At 39.7% G+C, this 22508-nt stretch overlaps 1 pseudogene; it reads left to right on the top strand.

Annotated features, from left to right (window-relative positions):
- The first annotated feature begins 3414 nt into the window (after positions 1-3414).
- Positions 3415-9612, top strand: LOC115957205 (annotated as a pseudogene).
- Positions 9613-22508: the final 12896 nt, after the last annotated feature.

The raw sequence follows: 22508 nt of genomic DNA, 5'->3' as shown, positions 1-22508 counted from the left end.
TCCTAAGACTCTCGGGAAGTTGCAGAATATGCTATCATTGAGTTTAGAAGGAAATAGATTGTTAGGAAAAATACCTGCCTCCATAGGCAACCTTACTCCATTGTTTGACCTCTTTTTAGAGGAAAACAAGTTCAAAGGAGCAATACCTCCAAGTATTGTAAACTGTCAACATTTGCAGCACTTTGACATTTCACAAAATAACCTTAATGGATCCATACTCCCAAAGCTTATTGGTCCTTCTTCTCTTCCATTAGTATTTCTCAATTTATCTCACAACTCATTCAGTGGCAAACTACCATTTGAAGTAGGTAATCTAAAAAATATTGACGAATTGGACGTCTTTAATAATAATTTATCTGGTGAAATTCCTACATCTATATGAAATTGTTTGATGTTGGAAGTCCTTTACCTGCAAGGGAGTTCCTTTGAAGGAGACATACCATCATCTATGGCTTCTTTAAAAGGTCTTCGACATCTAGATGTTTCACAAAATAACCTGTCAAGATCCATTCCAAAGGAATTAGAGAATCTTCATCTTTTAGAAAATTTGAATCTTTCGTTCAATAATTTTGTGGGTGAGGTGCCAACTCAAGGAGTTTTTAGAAATGCAAGTGTGATATCATTGGTTGGAAATAATAAACTTTATGGTGGTATACCAAAATTGTAGTTGCCAACATGTCTTGTAAAAGTCATGAAACCAAGAAACTCAATTGGGTTCAAGCTAGCAATTGTAATTATTTCCATTGTTCTATTTTTATTTTTGTTTTCATCCTTTCTTGTTCTTTATTGGATGAAAAAAATCAAAAAAGGAATCACCTTGAGTGGTTTCAACAATGGACCTCCTTCCAAATGTTTCATACAAAGAACTCTATTAGGCAACTAGTGGATTTTCTCCAAACTATTTAATTGGATATGGTAGTTTTGGCTTTGTATATAAAGGAGCCTTGATTAAGAAGAAAGACTAGTTACTATAAGGTCCTTAACCTTCAACGCAAGGGAGCTTCCACAAGTTTTATGGCTGAATGCAATGCATTACGAAACATCCGGCATTGGAATCTGGTTAAGATATTAACATGTTGCTCTAGCATGGATTATAGTGGGAATCAATTCAAAGCTTTAGTCTTTGAATTCATGACAAATGGGAGCTTAGATATTTGGTTGCATCCAGGGTTAGATAAGGTAAATCAATCAAGGAACTTGAGCATTCTTCAAAGAATAAATGTTGCAATTGATGTGGCTTCTACAATATATTATCTTCACAATCATTCTATGCAACCAATCATTCATCTATATATTTCTAAAAGCTGAAGCGTAGCATTTATTAGTACTATGATTCAGTTGAGCCACATTAGCGTCCACATTATTATTATTATTTTTAATTTTTTTCCAATTTTCCTATAATTTTTTTTAACATTTTTTTTTTTAATATTTACACTTCTCCAACCTTTCTCCCTTCCTTACCTTTTCATCTCTTCATTATCATCTAAATTAATATCATTCTTCCTCTTTCCCTTCATCTTCTCTTATTTTTATCTTTTCTTATTCACATCCTCTTACTGTAAATTTGTCACTATCTCTTCTATTCTATGTATAGTTTTCTCTCACAACAAAAAGGTTCTCTCTCTCTCTCTCCCCCCCAAATTTTTGGTGGATTTTTTTATTATTTATTTTTCTTGCATATCTGTTTTAGGTTGATAATTTTTTATATTCTTTAAAACTCTACTTTGGGTAAATGCGATTTAGTTTTCTTTTTAAATTTTTTTTTTGTTCTCTTTGATTGTAATATTATTCTATTACACAACATGATTTGGATAACTTGGTATTTATTGTAAATTAATATTTCTTCTAACATAGCATGATATTTTATAGTGCTCAATTTAGATGTTAAACTATGAGACTTTACTAATTTTTGTTTATTCTTTAATCCTTTGCGGTAGACAAAGTACTCTTAATAGTTGTATTAGAAGTACACTATAATGCCATTTATTTAGAGAAAAGCAAAGGTTAACCAAACGAAAATAATCGAATGGGTGATAAATTTTAGCTTTTGCAATTTTATTTTAACTATTATTATTATTTTATAACAATGCATATATAGAAATTTAATTCTTAGATTTTGCTAATAATTGTTTATTTGATAATATGTTTTGGGTGGATGAAATTACAACAATGGTTTTCCTAATAGGTCCAATTAATCATTGTTAAGTTTTATTAATTTTCTTAGTTACATTTTTCGGTGTTTTGGATTGTATTTGTAGGCAAAAAAAAAAAAAAAAAAGGTTTGAAAAAGTTTGTTTAAAACTAAAAGAATAATTTCCAAATTTTATATTCTTTTTAATGATTCACAAAATGTTATAAATAACTGTAGGGTCAGAATTTTTGGAGCCCAAACCCCAATCGTGTGAAGTCTTGATCCAAAAAGCCCAGCACAATGAATTTTGTAGAGTATGGGTTTAAGAACTAAGTTTAGATAAGTTAGACAGAGGCTTGCATGGGATAAAAGTACACATGAACAAGAACAAAAACCATTGCGTTGAAAAATCTCACAGTCCGAGGAGATTCAAAGTTTAATTTATGTATACAGACTAGTACATTAAGGTTTCTTTGCATGCCACAGTATTCTCACCTCTTTTCTCTGCCCCCCTTCCTTATGGGGGTTTCTATACATTATATAGGTCCTTCCTTACCATCTGGGCTTTATACTTGTTGATCATCCAAGCTTCCACTTGAGCACTCATCCCATCAGACACCTCTTTCAGTCCTTTGTGAGTTGCGGTAGCCAAGACAACATTGTTCAGAGGTCTTCTTCACATTAATGCGGCCAGGAAGGTAGTTGTAGTGCATTTAATGTGGTGGTGACAGCTTTTGCTGAGATATTTTGTGTTTCCTTCCTTTTCACGTATTTAGGAGATGGGCTTTAGTGGCTTGGATGTACCTCTGCTTCGGATTTTCAGTGTTCGAGGAGGAATTCCTCCTCGGACCTTTTTTATTTGTCTCTCGTGATAAGGCTTAAAACGTGGATCACTGAGCCATGTTGCCTCCTCGGACGGACCCAAGGTCCAACTCATTATTTTGGGCCGTAGCCCCCACAATAACTTATATTAAAAAATGAATATTTTCGTTAACTTGCCTTTTAAATTTCTGAGAAAAAAATTCTAAGAAAAATTGTATTGCTTTCATTTTGGTACAACAAAATTTATATTTATAATTTATAATTGTTCCTATATTACATTTATTATTGTTCCTATAATAAATAAAAATATGATTGAAATATATTACTCTTTATTAAATTAGTTTAAATTGTAAAAAAAAAAAAAAATTTATAAAACCACCATAAAGTAGTTATCATGTGCAACGCGCGGGTTCACGGCTAGTTGTGATTTAAAGCCAAGCAATATTCTTGTTGACAATGACATGGTTGCTCATGTAAGTGATTTTGATTTAGCGAGGCTCCTCTCAGTCACCAATGATTCTTCTGGAAAGGAAACTAGTACAATTGGGATAAAGGAGTCAATTGGATATGCAGCTCCAGGTAACATCTTTACAAATCTTCTAGCTACACCCTTAAATATCTCCAAGATTTTGGATTATTTTTGGCAATTACCTTACTACTATCAAGAGAGGGAGAAATTATAAGATTCACATGGTGGACAAGTGATGTGGTCCACCATTCCACTAAAAAACTTCCATCTGTTTAAAATTGTTGGTTAGAAAAATTTTTTAAACAGAAATTAATTACTGACTCAGCAATTTTAAACAAGTGGAAGTTTTTTAGTGGAATGGTGGATAAGTGACGCGGTCCACCAAAGGACTCTATAATTTCTCCAAGAGAGGATACTGAAATTCTCTCTCTCTCTCTCTCTCTCTCTCTCTCTTAACTTTCATACTTAGAAGTGCACCTAGCATTAAAAATTATTTAGCCTTGATCAATTTTATTAGTTGAGACATTGCTGAGTGATAACTATCCAGTGACTAAGCTTTGTATCTTCGTTTTTCAGGCATTTATTTCCGCAACACTGTATGTTTGTGATTACCGATGGCAACTTGTCAATTTGTTATATTATTATGGTAGAGCTGGTCTCAAAACAGATATGTGATATATTTTTGTGACATTTACTCGTGTCCAATACCGAAGAAGTCGTAAACAGACAACATTCAAGTGAATGGGAAATAATTTGAACCATGATTTTAGTTAAACATGGGTGCAGCCAAGACATTCGTTTCTAAGGTTTCTAACAAGTCCATACCAATTATAAAATATAAATTGATTAAATTTTCCTATTTGTAGCTGTTAACCACATATTTTCAGTTCTGAATATAAATTATAAATTTTGAGTCCATCCAACAGCCCGAAATTATTGTTGTTATATACTACTGATCAATGCTTCTCACTAGAAAATTTGAAACGATGGCTTCTATGTTCCTGTTCTTAGGTTATTTATTTATTTTTTTGGACAAATCAAGTCAGATTTCACTTGCATTAAATTCCAAATATCATTATAGACAACAATTGCAAAATTTCAACAATTGCAAAATTTCCTTACATTTCATAAATTTGTGGAGTATGGCATGGGTGGTAAGGCATCAATAGAGGGAGAAATTATAAGATCCACATGGTGAACAAGTGATGTGGTCTACCATTCCACTAAAAAACTTCCACCTGTTTAAAATTGTTAGTTAGAATTTTTTTTTTAAACAGAAATTAATTACTGACTCAGCAATTTTAAATAAGTGGAAGTTTTTTAGTAGAATGGTGGACAAATAACGTAGTCTACCAAAGGACTATAATTTCTCCAATAGGGGGGGATGTGTATAGCTATGGAATATTACTCTAGAGATGTTCTTGGGAAAGAGACCCATTGATGAAATGTTTAAAGATGGTCTCAATCTCCACAATTTTGCTAAGATGGTACTGCCAGACAAACTTTCTCAAATTGTGGAGCCAATCCTTCTATCAAGAGAAGTTGATGAACAACAATAGTGGCAACAAGAGAATATAATAATGGCAATGAAATGGAAATATACAAGGAAGCTCAAGGTATTGCAAACTTGTGCCAAATGGATCCCAATGTGCATAAATGCTTAGTATCAATCCTTGAAATTGGACTTGCTTGTTCAATGGAGTCACCAAAAGACAGAATGAAAATGAAGTTACCAAGGAACTGCATTTGATAAAAAGTGTTTTTCTTGGTTCTGGTATCCGCATTTAAGGTATTTTTAGATATTATAAATTTTAATTAGCCTAAATAATAAAATCATCAATAATATCTCCTAAAATGATTGAAGACTGTCCTAAGGGTTATAGATAAGCCATTAAATTTTATTTCTTTTGTTTCCTATTAATTTTGGATAAATGGAATCGTGGACATCTTTTATTATTTTGATAAATGATATTAATGGTATAAATAGTTAGACTAAAATTTTGATTTTCACTAACGATCAAATGTTAGACTAAAATTTTGATTTTCACTAACAATCAAATGTTAGACTAAAATTTTCACATTTTAGACCCAAAACCTTACGAAAGGTTCTTTCATTTTTAATTTTTTAAAATCATCTCATGCAGATGCAATAGTGGTTTTGTTTCTACTTTGTACTTGGATTGCAGAGCATGAAACTATCAGAAGAGATTATTGAAACCTCTTTAATGTCCCCATTGAGCATATATAGGTGTGCTAGTTCGATCTTGAGATGTTTATGGAATGATTACCTTATATTTTCTTCTTTGGGATATGGCAATCCTACTTTTGTATGCATATCGCCACTTTTTGACAGTACAAGCATATTGAACACTTCTACTACAAGTTCTAGTATAGTGTGTATGTATTTAAATAAAAAAAACTATTGAGTGTATGTATTTTTTTTCTATTAATAATCAACTATCCAGATGCAGAAAAGCCTTTTGTATTGGAAATATCAAGTAAGATGCTTTATTTGAATGTTTATTAAAGACATCACATGTATCCAAATTTCTCTGCATAGAGAGTTTTTAAAATAATTTTTTTTAAATGGAGATTTGAACTATGGAGATTTGTAGGACAAGTTCCAACCAATTTTGTTTGAGCTTGGAGTACCTTTACCTGCAAGGTAATTTATTTCAAGGCACCTTAACTCCATCTTTGGCTTCTTTGAGAGGCCTTCAGTTCTTAGATCTTTCACAAAACAACTTGTCAGGGCCAATTCCTAAAGATCTGCAGAAACTCTCCCTTTTACAATATTTGAATCTTTCTTTTAATAGTCTGGAGGGTGAAGTTCCAACAGAAGGCATCTATAGAAATGCAAGTAACATATCAGTGAATGGAAATAAAAAGCTTTGGGGGGGGGGGGGGGGTATCCCAGAACTGCAGCTGCAAGCATGCGAAATTAAAGTTAGGAAAGAAGGAAAATCCAATGCTTTCAAATTAACAGTCATAATTGTTTGTGGGATTTTTTTCATCACTTTGTCTTCACTCTTTCTTGTTCTCTATTGGAGGAGAAAATCAAAAAAGAAATCATCTTCTACACTCTCAAGTACTGAACTCATTTCAAAAGTTTCATACAAGAGGCTCATCAGGTGGCTGGCGGATTCTCTCCTGACAATCTAATTGGATCTGGTAGTTTTGGATCTGTATATAAAGGAATAGGAATTTGATGGTTTTTAGACCCTTTAAAACCAATTGATTTAACCTAGGTAATTAGCCAAGTTGTTACTTAGTCCAATGAAACAAATCTAGGTTATTACAATAACAAAGATCAAATCATGCAAAGCAGCGGAAAATAAATAATACAAGATATGATCACCTAGGAAATCAAACCGGTAAAAACCTGGGAAGGATTTGACCTAGCTATCCTCAAGGTAAACTTGAATCCACTATCTTGAAAGAATCGAAGTTCATACAATAAGACTTACAAGTCCCCACGCTCGACTTCTTATTGTTACCAACCAGTAGAACTTACTGACATGACCACGTGCAAACTCCGAATCCACAGACTCTTTCTTTCTTGGATTCACCACCAGATACAAGCATACCTGCTTGTGTTTTTTTTAAACTTCAATGGCAGCAACTGAGTTGATCATCAAGGTGTAGATAAATCTTCTCCTTGAAAACCCTAAGTTTGTGTAAAGGAAAGCTCCTCTAGATCTCACAAGAGATTTACACAAACCGCAAATATGAGCAACACTAAAACATGGCTAGGGTTTGCCTTTTATACTTAGGACAAATAAGAAACCCTAAAAACGTTTTAAAACACCTAGGGCTGAGTTGAAAAAATCTGCAAAAAATCATTCTGCCCGAGTTTCGATCGATTAAGCCTATCTTTCAATCGATCGAGCCAGGCTGAAAGGCACAATGCTTTCCTGCTTTAACTCAATTCCAACTTTACATAAATGCACAACTTTAAGCTAGACTAAAACACTTCTAAACACATTGTTTTGATCATGGTTTGCCAACAATACAAATTAGAGTTCTAAATACATAAAATCCTAAGACTTTAGAACCTAACAAAATTCTTGATCAAGAAGAAATGATAGTTATTGTAAAGGTGTTGAACCTTCAACAGAAAGGAGCTTCCAAGAGTTTCATTGCTGAATGCAATGTGTTAAGATATATTTGGCATTGGAATCTTGTTAAAATGTTAACATGTTGCTCTAGCATGGACTACAATGGTAATGAATTCAAAGCTCTAGTGTTTGAGTTCATGGCAAATGGAAGCCAAGAGAAGTGGCTGCATCCATATATAGACAATGAAAATCAATCAAGACATTTGAAACTTCTTCAGAGACTAATATTGCAATTGATGTTGCTTCTGCATTACATTATCTTCATGAGCACTGTAAAAGACCAATCATTCATTGTGATTTAAAGCCAAGTAATGTTCTTCTTGACAATGACATGATTGCTCACATCAGTGACTTTGGCTTGGCAAGGCTCCTTTCCTCAACCATTGATGTTTCTCAAAATCAAACTAGCACAGCTGGACTAAAAGGTTCAATTGGTTATGCTGCTCCAGGTAAATAACTACTTAACTCTCAAATATTCTAAATCATGATTTTGATCAAGTTGACCGGCATCTCTAACAGTCTTCTGACTAAGATTTATTCATTTAGCATGTTGATTTATTTCTTCGGGCTTCTCTATGATTATGCTGATAGCATGCCAATCAGGTTTATCAAATATGTGGACTACCAAAAAATAGAATTATGCAGACCCTGCATAAAAATGGTGATGACAACTTTTTAGTTGAGAGAATTGGCCTCTTTGTAGCCTGGGAATATTGGTTCCAGCTAGGATTTTAAGGCTTGGATACAGATTAATAGGAATTGCAAGGGAGGATTTGACCACTATTTTTTTTCCCCCTAGGTGAAGACACCAGGGATTGAATCAGTTATTTACCCACCTTAGGGTAGAGGTGCCAGTGCCACTAGGGCAACAGGCCATTGGCAATTTGACCATTATTAAAGAAGTTGCAAATCTTTTATAAATTACAACCAATAAAAAAGAGTCTTAAATATGAGAAGACAATGGCATGTCTCTTTCGTTCGGGAATAGTTCATTGAGATTAGAATCTAAAGCTGAAAATGCAAACCAAAAAAGATTTTAAGATCAAAGAATAGCCTTTATTTACACAAGAAATTGAATATTGGTCAAGAGGAGACAAACAAAACAAAACAAGTAGAGATGAAGAAAAATTCACACCAATAATCCCAAGATAAAAGAATGCTTAGATTGGAGACACAGCCATTGAAGTTGTAAACTTTTTTGACCAAATGCAGGATGGACTGATGATTGAAATCCTGCATGGTTCAACAAGAAAATTTTATTTCAGCTAATTAAAAATTTGCCCCCTTCTTCCTTTTTCTCTGGTAGCTTTTTGTGACTTCTTTTTCTTCAAATTTGTATTTAATTTCAAAATTTTCAGTTTAGCTATTTCAAGCAGCTTCATATGTGACGTGGAAAAAAAAGGAACATACAAATAGACATGGTATAGCTGGTATTTAACAGATTCCTAAATAGCTAAATAATTTGGTTGTCATCGGATAATATCAGGGCCTATTACTCTCTGTATGCAGCCATGGCTTGTTGAGAGGCCTTTATCTACTACTTAATTACAAATAAGTAAAGGATATGATGATCAGATGATCCTAATCATTAACTTACATTTTCCATTGTAAGATGCAAGTATGAATGTTATTCCCTTCTATCATGCAATTTGTCACAGTTTTTACAAGTTCTGACTTTAGAATGCAGATTCTCTATCACATATTTTCAAAATAATATTAAAGAAAACATTTAACCTCTAAATATTGTGTATCAGATCACAAAAAGCAAGTATTAAGCTGCTATATGAAATTTCCCTCACTTTAACTAAGCATGTGAAACATATAAATTTCAGAATATGGAATGGGAGGTGAGGCGTCAAGGCAGGGCGATGTCTACAGCTATGGAATACTAGTGTTGGAGATGTTCACAGGATGAAGACCCACTGACGAAATGTTTAAAGATAGTTTCAACCTCCATAACTTTGTTAGGATGGCATTGCCAGAAAGACTTGTGCAGATTGTGGACGCAAACCTTTCCACAAGAGAAGTAGATGAAACAGCAACAGACGAAGACAGCCATGACAATTATGATCACACGGATCCAGAGGCAGAGGAAGGAAAAAACCACATTGAGAACTTATGCCAGATGAATGCTAATATGCACAAGTGCTTATTTTCAGTTTTCAAAATCGGCCTTGCTTGTTCATTGGAATTACCACAAGAAAGAATAAATATGGAGAATGTCACCAGGGAGCTACATCATATCAAAAATGCTTTTCTTGGTATAGGGATCCATGGATAATGAACAAGGTATTATAGCATGTTTCCATACAGTCATACAGAAATTTAGCCAATAACAGATAACCCTTAGAGTGACTAAATTTCACACATTACAGTTTTCAGATGAATTTTTCAAACCACAAACAGAAAACTTTCTTAGGTACCTGATCTGCTAGTACAAGTAGATTTTCTGGTGGTTTTATTAGGATAGAAAGATTAAACCAAGTCTAAGCCACATTGGATTTTTTTCTTCCTAATGTTGTTTTTGTTTCTTGTAGTCTCAACATTGGAAAACATAACTAACTAACTACTATTTTTGCAGGATCATGGAACTTCGTGAAGAAATCAGATTTCAGGAAATCCCCTTTAAATAGCCGCCTTGAGAGTTGAGCGTAACCTCTACTGTATTTACGTGTATGTTCTTTGTTGGAAATAAATCAAACCGGATTTTGTAAGTTATCAACATGTTTGTGACAAAATAGTTATAATGTAGACATGTCTTAAGGATATAGCACTGCACAAATTACATGCTAATAAGAAAAAAGTCAGGAGTTATTTGACAAAATTAAAACCTTGAATCAAAACACATTTTGTACTATAAATGAACCAATAGCATTTGAACATGAAGCAATAGGTAAAAAAATAATAATAATTTGAATAAAGGTAAGAAACTCACTGTTCAGTCCTCAATGCCCGGAGCCAGACTGTTTGTGCAACTTCAGAAAACTTGTTCTAAAAAATCATCATTGAGATTCTTAATCGAGCAGAATGCATGCGTGCAATGCAAGGATTAGCATTCGGATAGCTAAAAAAAATACTCATTTTTACACTCAATGTTTGCAATCAAATGACCTTTTCTGCCAAGTGCGGACCTCAATAACTGGTGCATGAGAAATTCAGAATGATTACTAGGCATTTGGACTTTGGAGTGCAATTCTAGAACGATTTGTAAAAAATCAATGGCAACGTGGCAAAAATTGAAGAACCACTTGCCAACGCATATAGGAAATAGGGGTTATGTTTGGTAGAATAAGTGAAGGCCAAAATGGTCATATACCACTGTTTGAGAAAATATGTATGGATCTACCATTGTTTGCGAAATATTTAACAATTTACCATCTTTTTGAAACTCGAGTTCTTTGAAAATATAGCCTTCAAATTTGCCGTGTTATTTTTTATGGAATTCGAGTCTAGTTTCATGGAAAACTCGAGTTCCCCAAACTCGAGTTCCCAATTAGTGGTAGATCCTTATATATTTTAGAAACAGTGGTAGTAGTAGATTTCAAAATATTTTTAAAAACAGTGGTATTGGGCCATTTTGGCCTAAGTGAGAATATTTTCAAGATGGGCTTAATTACAAAGGGCATTGGTCCTAGATAAGGAGTCCTTTAGCTTAAAGATGCTTGGTTTCTAAATGCTCCTGTACAGCCCTTACACATTCCAGTTGGACATCCATATCAATTTAGTCTCTCCACAGGCCTACTATTTTGGATAATTTTTGGGGAGAAAATGTGGTGGAAAGAGGAGTTTGATAAAAGAAAATTACTTATCTACCTCATCTCCTTCCACTTGTGTTTACGTTGGGTTTTTATTTATTTATTATTTTTAATATTGAAGATTTTTTTCTTTTAAAATTTATTAATATATATGTATATATAACTTTTTTTTTTTGGGTGGTAATAGAGGTATAAGAGTAAATTTATACAAACTCCATTTTTTATCTACTCTATTTTTTTCTCAACCAAACAACATAGTTTTTGATAAGGATAAAAGAATTGGTCAAATGAAAGACAAGGGTGACGGTATATATTTTGCCGTCAGCCTTTGTTTAACAAACGGACGACGATATTAAGTGAAGAACTCCACAGACAGACGGGATCACAAAGCTGAAGGTCATCCTTAAGCTGACGGTACGTAGACCGAAGGCACAATATAGACTGATGGCGCCCGTCAGAGAATGCTTGCTAACCACGTTTGCCTGTATAAGTAAATGACTTGCTCTCCACGTTTTGTGAAACCTAAGAGGGATTCCTATATGGAAAGGATCCCACAAAATACGCCCAAGGAGACTCCTATAAGGAAAAGACTTCTACTCCAAGGAAAAGGGGTCAAGCCCTACTACTATAAAAATCAAGCACCCTCATGAACCAAGGTACGCATAATTTACCCTCTCTAGCACTCTAGAGTAGTGAGAATAGTTCTAACTTGACCTTCGGAGGGTGTTTAGTCGGTACCACACCGGTACTCTTTGTTAGGTAGTTTCTTTTCGTTGTGCAGGTGCTATTTGGGGCGTGTGAGGACCTTGTGGCTCACTGGTGGTATTTTCGGCATCATCAGTTGGCGCCGTCTGTGGGAACCGTGTAATGTAAAGTCATATTACCGCTTCCCGGACAAAAGTCACATGGTGCTTACCCGCTCAATGGCAACCACTAACGACATTTAAGAAGAAGAACCACCTACGACCGCCCTCGAGAAGCAAGTCAAGACTCTCGCCACAGCCGTGGAACGTCTCACCCGACAAAACTACGACCTGGAAGAGCAACTACGCCAAAAGAACGCTGCACCAGACAACCAAGGAGCTGATCAAGAAGGAACCAGCGCCGATAGAAGAAACCAGGAGGGACCCCAGGCCAGCAACGCCCTGAGTAAACCGGAGCGACAAAACATAAGCCTCCCTTCCCTCACAGAGGTAGCTCCGCCACCTATTATTACAGAGATGAAGGCTATGAAGGAACAAATAGAGATCATGATGAACGCTCTGAAGGGGCGAGTGTCCAGCGATCTTGACGACCTTGTCAACCGGACAGACTCACCGTTCACCGCCACCGTCAACTCCTACCCCCTACCGAGTAAGTTCCGAATGCCACAGATAGACAGTTATGACGGGGTCAGGGACCCTCTGGACCACTTGGAGACCTTCAAGACCCTAATGCACCTTCAAAGAGTAGCAGACGTGATCATGTGTAGGGCCTTCCCTACAACGCTGAAGGGCGCAGCGAGAATTTGGTTCAGTCGATTGACACCGAACTCCATCAGCACCTTCAAAGAACTCAGTGCTCAATTCACCGCACACTTCATTGGAGGCCATCGGTACAAAAAGTCTACGGCTTGCTTGATGAGTATGAAGTAGCGAGAGGATGAAACTCTAAGAGCCTATATATCCCGCTTCAACAAGGAGGCACTCTCGATCGATGAAGCCGATGATAAGATACTCGTTGCTGCATTTACAAATGGCTTAAAGAAGGGTAAGTTTTTGTTCTCCCTATACAAAAATGACCCAAAGACCATGTCGGAAGTACTTTATCGTGCCACCAAGTATATGAACGCTGAAGACGCGCTGTTAGCCCGAGAAGAGAGGCCCAGGAAAAGAGAGAGGTAGGAAGACACTCGACAGGACCAAGGCCGAAAGAAGGCAAGAACAAGAGATCGAAGGGACGAGAGGCGCCCTAAGCCCCCAGGAGGAAGATTCACGAGCTTCACTCCATTGACAGCCCTGATAGATCAAGTCCTCATGCAAATCAAGGCGAGGAGGCCCTGACGTTCTCGGGAAAGCTGAAGAGTGATCCCAACAAACGTTCCAGGGATAAGTATTTCCGTTTCCACCGCGACCATGGTCACGATACGGCTGATTGCTATGGCCTCAAGCAGCAGATTGAGGCCCTTATCAGACAAGGAAAACTGCAGAAATTCGTTAGCAAGGAGAAAACGGATCCACCCGCACAAGACCAACACCACTGACGAGATAATAAGCGACCGAGGCCCCCGATAGGGGACATAAGGATGATCGTAGGAGGAACGGCGATCGCCGGGTCGTCCAAGAAGGCCTACAAGACATACCTTCGGATGGTACAAAATGTTTAGCTGACGGGAGTCGTGCCGAAGATAGCACGAAGAGAAGGCCCTATAATTGGGTTCTTTGAGGAGGACGCACGACGCCTTCACCATCCACATGACGATGCGCTTGTCGTCAGCTTACGGGTAGAAGACTATAACATGCACCGGGTGTTGGTTGACAACGGCAGTTCAGCAGATATTTTATACTACCCGGCGTTCCAGCAGATGAGGATCGACAGGGGGCGATTGATTTCGACAAATGCCCCGCTCGTAGGCTTTGGAGGGAGCCGGGTATTCCCCCTGGGCGCGATCACATTGTCTGTCACAATAGGCGACTACCCTCAGTAGATAACCAAGGATGTGACGTTCTTGGTGGTCGATTGCTCGTCTGCCTATAACACTATCCTCGGATGGCCCACGCTCAACTCATGGAAGGCGGTAACCTCAACCTACCACCTGATGATCAAATTCCCTACTGACTATGGAATAGGGGAGCTGCGCGGAAATCAGATGGCTGCGCACGAATGCTACATATCCATGATGGAAATGGAGGACCAAATTCAGGTTTTAAGTATAGAAGAGCACCGGACGGTAACGGAGCCAGTAGAGAAGTTAAAAGAGATACCCCTTGACAGTTCCGATCCTGGCCGAACGACCAAAATTGGAACACTCACTAACCCCGCGATCCGTCAGGAACTCATAACCTTCCTTAAAGGCAATCAAGATGTATTCGCTTGGAGTCATGAAGATATGCTAGGAATAGACCCATCAGTCATGGTGCACAGGTTGAATGTTTCGCCCGCCTTCCCACCTGTCCGTTAAAAGAAAAGAGTGTTCGCCCCCGAATGAGATGAGGCCATAGCTGAAGAAGTCCGAAAGCTACAGGAAGCAAGCTTCATTAGGGAAGTATACTATCCCGATTGGCTAGCAAACGTGGTAATGGTCAAAAAAGCTAGCGAGAAATGGCGGATGTGTGTGGACTTCACCGACCTTAACAAAGCCTGCCCCAAAGATAGTTACCCCCTTCCAAGGGTCGACGTCCTAGTAGACTCAACGGCCCAACACCAGTTGCTGAGCTTCATGGACGCCTTTTCAGGGTACAACCAAATCCGAATGCACGAAGCTGATCAGGAAAAGACAACATTCGTAACCAGCCAGGGCCTTTTCTGTTACAAAGTAATGCCCTTCGGCCTAAAGAACGCAGGCGCAACATACCAAAGACTTATGAACAAAATGTTCGCACAACAGATTGGGAGGAATGTCTAGGTCTACGTTGACGATATGCTAGTAAAAAGCCGGAGGGAGGAAGATCATCTAGAAGATCTCAAAGAAACATTCAACACCCTTCGCTCCTACAACATGAAGCTCAATCCAGGAAAATGTGCCTTTGGAGTGACGGCGGGAAAATTCCTAGGATTTATGGTGTCCTAAAGGGGAATCGAGGCAAACCCAGACAAGATCCAGGCTATTATGGAGATGGCACCACCAAAAAATGTGAAGGAAGTGCAAAGCCTCAACGGAAAGATAGCGGTGCTAAACAGGTTCGTATCAAGGGCGACGGACAAGTGTTTGCCCTTCTTCCGAACACTGAAGAGATCGTTCGAATGGACCCCCAAATGCCAGCGAGCATTCAAAGAATTGAAGGCTTATCTCTCCTCCCCACCGCTGCTGAGCCCGTCATAACCAGGAGAAGAGCTTTTTCTCTATTTAGCCGTCTCCCCCGTAGCCGTTAGTGCTGCCTTAATCAGAGAGGAAGAGAAAGTACAAAAGCCCGTATACTACGCAAGCCGAGCGCTTCGCGGTGCTGAAGAAAGATACCCGCCCATGGAAAAACTTGCCTTTGCATTTGTTACGGTGGCCCGCAAGCTCAAACCGTATTTTCAAGCTCATACGGTGAACGTCCTAACTGACAAGCCCTTACGTCGGGTAATAAGCAATCCCGAGGCTGCGGGTCGATTGGCGTTATGGGTTATAGAACTGAGCGAGTTTGATATTCAGTACCGCCTACGGACCGCCATCAAGGGACAGGTCGTCGCAGACTTCATAGCTAAATTCACTCATGACGAAGACAAAGGGGCAGAAGAGTCCCCTCATTGGAGCATATATACGAACGGGTCGTCCAACAGACAAATCGGAGGGGCTGACATTGTGCTACTATCGCCCGAAGGAGACACCATTGAATGTATGGTCCATCTCAACTTCCCCGCTACCAACAATGAATCAGAGTATGAAGCACTGATAGCAAGGCTCGACCTCGCCAAAGCAGCAGGAGCCGCGAGGGTAGTCATCTACTGCGACTCTCAGGTCATCGCTAACCAAATAAATGGAGACTACGAGTGCAAGGGCGAAAGGATGAAGAAGTACCTTGATGAAGTAAGGGCAAGAGTGGATGACCTGGAAGCCAAAGTCGTCCAAATTCCTAGAGGAGAAAACGAGCGAGCCGACCGCCTCGCAAAGGCCGCTTCAGTAAAACAAATGGTCATCCCTGCTAATGTACTCTCTTTCGTTCAGCTTTCTCTGCTAATAGATCCCAGCAACATGCAGGAAATACGCTCCGACAGTAGCTGGACTGCGCCGATAGCTTCATATTTAAAAGACGGGGTCTTACCAAACGAAAAGGAGGCCGCAAGGAAACTTAAGGTCCAGGCGGCGAGGTTCGTCCTGATAAAAGACGTCCTGTACAAAAGAGGCTTCTCCCGACCATATTTGAGATGCTTGGGTACGGAAGAGGCAGACTATGTCATGAGAGAGGTACATGAAGGAATCTGTAGAAACCATTCAGGGTCCAGATCATTGGTACACAAGCTTATACGAGCGGGGTACTATTGGCCCACCATGTAGAAGGACGCCAAAGCCTACGTTAGGGCCTGTGACAAATGCCAAAAGTTCAGCAATATTATTAGACAACCAATCGAAGAGCTGGCCCCGATGACGGCCCCATGTCCGTTCGCACAATGGGGGTTAGATATTATGGGACCATTCCCTATAACAGTACGACAGCTGAAGTTCTTGGTGGTGGGCATTGACTATTTCACAAAATGGGTGGAAGCTGAAGCTCTTGCCACAATTATAGAGAAGAATGTGCGAAGCTTTGTCTGGAGATGCATCATATGCAGGTTTGGAATAAAGAACGGGAGGCAATTCGACAACGACCCCTTCCGGGATTTTTGCTCACAGTTAGGAATAAAGAACCACTACTCCTCCCTAGCCCACCCTCAAGCAAATGGCCAGGTCGAAGTCACGAACCGATCCTTGCTCAAGATTATCAAGACTCGGCTCGAGGGGGCAAAGGGTATATGGCTCGAAAAGTTGCCAAGCATACTATGGGCATACAGGACGACGACAAGGACACCCACATGAGAGACACAGTTCAGACTGACGTACGGAGGCGAAGCGGTCATCTCGACTGAAATTGGGCTCACAAGCTTCAGGGTGCACAACCACGATGAGAACAAAAATGATGAGGTTATGCGACTACAACTCGACCTAGTGGACGAGATCAGAGCAGCAGCAGGACAAAGGCTCGCTAGGTACTAGGACCGCATGGTTAAACACTACAACTCTCTGGTCCAACACAGAGACTTCCAAGTTGGAGACCTTGTTCTTAGAAAGGTCATGGGCGCCGCTAGGGACCCTACCCAAGGGAAACTCGGCCCCAATTGGGAAGGACCTTACTGAGTAACGTCGTGGCAAAGGAAAGGCACTTACCACCTAGAGACGTTGGAATGACAGAAACTGCCACACCCATGGAGCACCGAGCACCTAAGAAAGTATTACCAATAGGAGCGGTAGCATGAAGACCAACCCTTTTTATTTACATTCCAGCAAATTTTAGTCTTACTCCTCAGATTTATTATTTACTTTAGTTTTTTGCATTAATACCTCTTTTTTTTTTTCGTTTTAAGCCCAAAGGGTAGGATTTGGTTTTAGAATTACTTTTATTTACAAATGCATGGCAATAAGAGGAGTTTATTCAAAATTGCTGAAGTATTTATTTTAGAAATCTACGGTTTAAAGTCCACAGAAGTGGGCAACTAAGTTCACAAAAGCGAACAATCGAAACGACTAAGTCCATAACACACGGACTAAAAAGCCAACGGTCCCATAGATGAAGCTATCATCATGTAGACGAGGTCCTAAAACCGACGGACCTACAAAGATGACAAGATCATCATGACTAGGCCTAAAAGCTGACCAAAATCATCATGACTAGGCCTAAAAGCTGACGGTCCAAGATCACCATGACTAGGCCTAAAAGCTGACGGTCCAAGATCACCATGACTAGGCCTAAAAGCTGACGGTCCCATAGATGAAGCTATCATCATGCGGACGAGGTCTTAAAACCAACGGACCTACAAAGATGACAAGGTCATCATGACTAAGGCTAAAAAGCTAACGGTCCCATGGATGAAGCTATCATCATGTGGACGAGGTCCGAAAACCAACGGACCTACAAAGATGACAAAAGCGTCAAGGCCAAAGCTAAAAAGCTGACGGCCTCACCAAATAGATGAGACTGTACTCATATGAATGAGGTTCTCAAACCAATGAGCCTGCAAAGCTGACAAACTCATCAAAAAAAAAAAGAAAGAGACTAAGGTCAAAAAGCTGACGGTCTCATCAAATGGAATGGATGGGGCTATGAAAATTAGCCAATAAATGGAAACTGACGGATTCGCAAATTATAGTCCCCAAAGATGATGGACAAATGCAAGTCTAGATAACAACACGCTTAAAGAGACGGATACCAAGCAAAGGCAAAAAACAGTGCATACATGTAGCAAGTATCATAATCATAAAAAAGGGGGGGTTACAAGTGAAAGCCCAATAAACACAAAGGGCACTTAAAGACATTGTTTAGAAATTAAACGAAAATATGAAAATTACAAAAAACAAGGCCAGAACTAAGTGGCAGGAACGTCTTTAGAAGCCCCGTCAACTTTGTCCTTGGTAGCTTGTTCTTCATTTGAAAGCTTAGCAGGTGTGTTGGCGGCAGGTTGGGCTAAAACGACTCCGTCATCATTAAGCAGAAGATCCAAATTGATGGGCTCGTCAACTTTGTCAGCAACGGTGTCGCCAGTTGGAGTCATCGGCACGGGGTCATCCATGGTAATTCTAGATAGATCTAACTCCGGATAAACTGACGCCACCTGCTTCAGACAATCATCGAATCCAGTGCCATAATATTCACCACAGGAATCAATGAATGACTGAGTTGTCTTGAATTTTTGGACTGCGTCAGTCCCAGCCGTCTGCAGCCTTTGACCTAGATCCGTCACCTCCTCTGTAAGCTTGTCATCCTAACGCTTAGCCTCCACCAGCTTCTCCCTGACTTCCTTCAGCTCTTTGTTCAGTGTACAGATAGCATCCTTGTACTGGGCTTGTTCATTCATCAGATTTGTATTGTGCTTTCGTACCCAAGTGACGACTCCCTCCTTTGCAACACACCGATCTTGAAGGGCTGTAACACGCACCAAGGCCTAAGGAAAGAAATACAGCCGTCAGTCAAAGTCCAAAGAAAAATAAAATTAAATCCAGCCAAGAGGTAGAAAGCATACCTTGGTGAGATCAAAAAGGGCTGACGCCCTTAAATCTTCCGTCTCCAACAAGTCACAAGGCTCTGTGTCCGTCGGTTTTATGAAGGACTTAACCTCCCCTACGGCATAATCCTTATGGGTCAGGAGACGGCAAGCCCCCTTGTTGACGGGACCCAATGAGGTCATTTCCCCTTTACCCACACCATGGCTCGGCTTAGGGGGTGTCTTCTCCTTTGTAGCACCGTCCCCAGGAGTGATGGCGGCCTTCCTGGACGGACGGCCGTCACTCCCGTCGGGCTTCCTCTTTGCTTGCTTACTGACGACCTTGAGGGTTGACGAGGTCTCACCCCCTGCCTCCTTTGCCCTTTTCTCCTCTTTCTGACGAGCCACGGCAGCCTTTATCCTTTGTTTGGCGGACTCCATCTCTACAATAAAAAGAAGTCGTCAGGATAAGAGACGAAGGCATAAACTGACGAAACCAATAAGAAATCTACTTACGTCGACGAGAAAACTCCTCCAACTTTCGAGCTTCAGCTGACGGCTCTGGACCCCCACAATATAAATGAATTGTGTCAAGGGTGATCAAATCCCTACAGTTACGCTCCTCCAAAGGGATTTCCAGAACCCGACGGATGAACTCCTTTTGTTCGTCGGTTATATGGGGATGGGTATAAGTTGAAAGGAAAAAAAGAAGGAATGTTAGTAGCGTCACTTCAAAAAAAAAAACAAAAGGAACATAGCTGATGGGATTAACCTAAATCTCGGACAAAAACCCAATTATTGTCAAAATAACCATGGGGCATCGACGCCCATTCTTCCTGATGGCAAACCCAATCCGTCCCTTCAACAAAGAAATACCTACTTTTCCAGTTCCTATTGGAATCCGGCATATCTGATACCAACCTCAAAATTTTCTCCCGAGCATTAAAATAGTATGTCCCCTTAGACGAGGCGATATGATGAGGCCTGTAGCAGTAAAAGAACTCTGACAGTTTTTAGACCCCTTAAACAATTAATTAAACCTAGGTAATTAGCCAAGTTGTTACTTAGTCCAATTAAACAAGTCTAGTTTATCACAATAATAAAGATCAAATCATGCAAAGCAGCGGAAAATAAATAACACACGATATGATCACCCAGGAAACCAAACCGGTAAAAACCTGGGGAGGATTTGACCTAGCTATCCTCAAGGTAAACTTGAATCCACTATCTTGAAAGAATCGAAGTTCATACAAAAGGACTTACAAGCACCCCCGCTTGACTTCCCAATGCTACCAACCAGTAGAACTTACTGACACGACCACGTGCAAGCTCCGAATCCACGGACTCCTTCTTTCTTGGATTCCCACCAGCTACAAGCACCCCTGCTTGTGTATTCTTTAAGCTTTAATGGCAGTAACTGTTTTGATCATCAAGGTGTAGAGAATATCTCCTCCTTGAAAACCTTAAGTTTGCGTAAAGAAAAACTCCTCTAGATCTCACAAGAGATTTACACAAACCGCAATATGAGCAACATTAAAACGTGGCTAGGGTTTGCCTTTTATACTTAGGACAAATAAGAAACCCTAAAAACGTTTTAAAACAACTAGGGTTGAGTTGGAAAATTCTGCAGAAAAGCAATTTGCCCGAGCTTCGATCGGTTGAGCCTAAGTTTCGATCGATCGAGCCAGGCCGAAAGCCACAGTGCTTTCTGCTTTACACTCGATTCCAACTTTACATTGACATACAACTTTGAGCTAGCTTTAAACACTTCTAAACACATTGTTTTGATCATGGTTTGCCAACAATACAAATTAGAGTTCTAAATACACAAAGTCCTAAACTTTAGAACCTAACAAACTCCCCCTTTGGCAATCCGTGACAAAACACAACATAGAAGCTCAAAGTTTACAAAATGAAAAGCCCTTTACAAAATAATGCTCATAAACCAAATTCAATCCTAACTACTATCCATCAGTTGCAAGTGTAGACAGCAGCTCAATTTAATCAACCTATATATTTCCTAAAACATTAAACAAAATGCATAACTGCATGTGTGGAAATAATTCAAGTAAACAAAATAACTTCTTGATTTCAAGCAACACACAAATAAAGACATATATCAATGAATAACTCATAAATATAAATCAATAAGCAGTTTGAAATAAGAAATAAATAAAGTACCAACAAAAACATAAAACTCCCCTAAACATAAATATCCCATCAAAAACAAGGTACGAGCTAAAAATGTTAAATACACAGTGAAGCACCTAGATACAATCTAAAACTCCACAAGCTCCAACCAAAATCAAAAAGTCTCCCCCTGAAAACAAAAACCTACAAGTACTCTCTCTTTTTGTGACAGAATGCCAAAGGGCAAACAAGATATCCATCATCAAAAGGGAGGTGGTCTAAACTGCGTCAACTCCGCACGCAAGGCACGGATCTCATCAAGTACGTCCACCAAAATCTGTCCTTGAGCCGCCTGAGCGGTCAAGACATGATCCAACGTGCGACGAATGTCTGAATCATCCGTAGCAGTCGGTGGAGGAACAGCAGCATCAGCATCAGCAGCAGCACCTGAAGTCTTAGCAGTAGCTGTACCTATAGAAGTGGGAGGAGGGGGAACACTACTAGATGACGCACCTCTAGGACAAGAAGGAGGAACCCTCAACTGAGCAGCCCTCTGACGAAGAAAGGTGTCACCTATGGGAGCTATCACATGAACAGGCTCACTTGACGGAAAATCATCTAGACCTAAATAGAGCAGAATCCTATGAATGAAAATAGGATGAATCAGCGCATGCCCTACGGCAGAACTCCTATGAACCTCGTTCAAAGAACGAAGGAACAAGTGAGGAAAACTGATGGACGCTCCAGAAGCAAAGGCGTACAAAAACACACATCGCTCTAAAAGGATGGTATGGAAGTGAGAGATAGTCCACAAGGAATGACACGCAATCCTAAAGAAGAGATAGGCAGTCTCGGTAAGCTCAGCGGACGTGATCCGAGGATCAGAACCTCACTGGATAGATGACCCAGTGATGTAAGACATGACAACATCTAAAGAGGGTGACTCATTATAGGGATAGTCAGCATCCCGAACAACCGGCACCCCAAGAGCCTCAGCCACCACCTGAGGGGTAATGGTGAACTCTACACCTCGTATCCAACTCCTAACTAGGGTGTTGGAATCATAGATGTGGCAAGAGAGGTTCAAGTAGAACTCTCTAATCAGGGCGGTCAGAGGTGGATGATCTATCTCTACGAGAGGCAACCAACCCCTAGACTCAAAATTGGCCCTAATGGCCGGATCAAGCGCATCTAACACAACAGCTCGCTCAGACTAGATCTTACGC

Source organism: Quercus lobata, chromosome 8 (genome assembly GCF_001633185.2).
Source record: "Quercus lobata isolate SW786 chromosome 8, ValleyOak3.0 Primary Assembly, whole genome shotgun sequence".
NCBI classification, from domain to species: Eukaryota; Viridiplantae; Streptophyta; class Magnoliopsida; order Fagales; family Fagaceae; genus Quercus; species Quercus lobata.
This window is presented reverse-complemented; position numbering and strand designations above follow the sequence as displayed.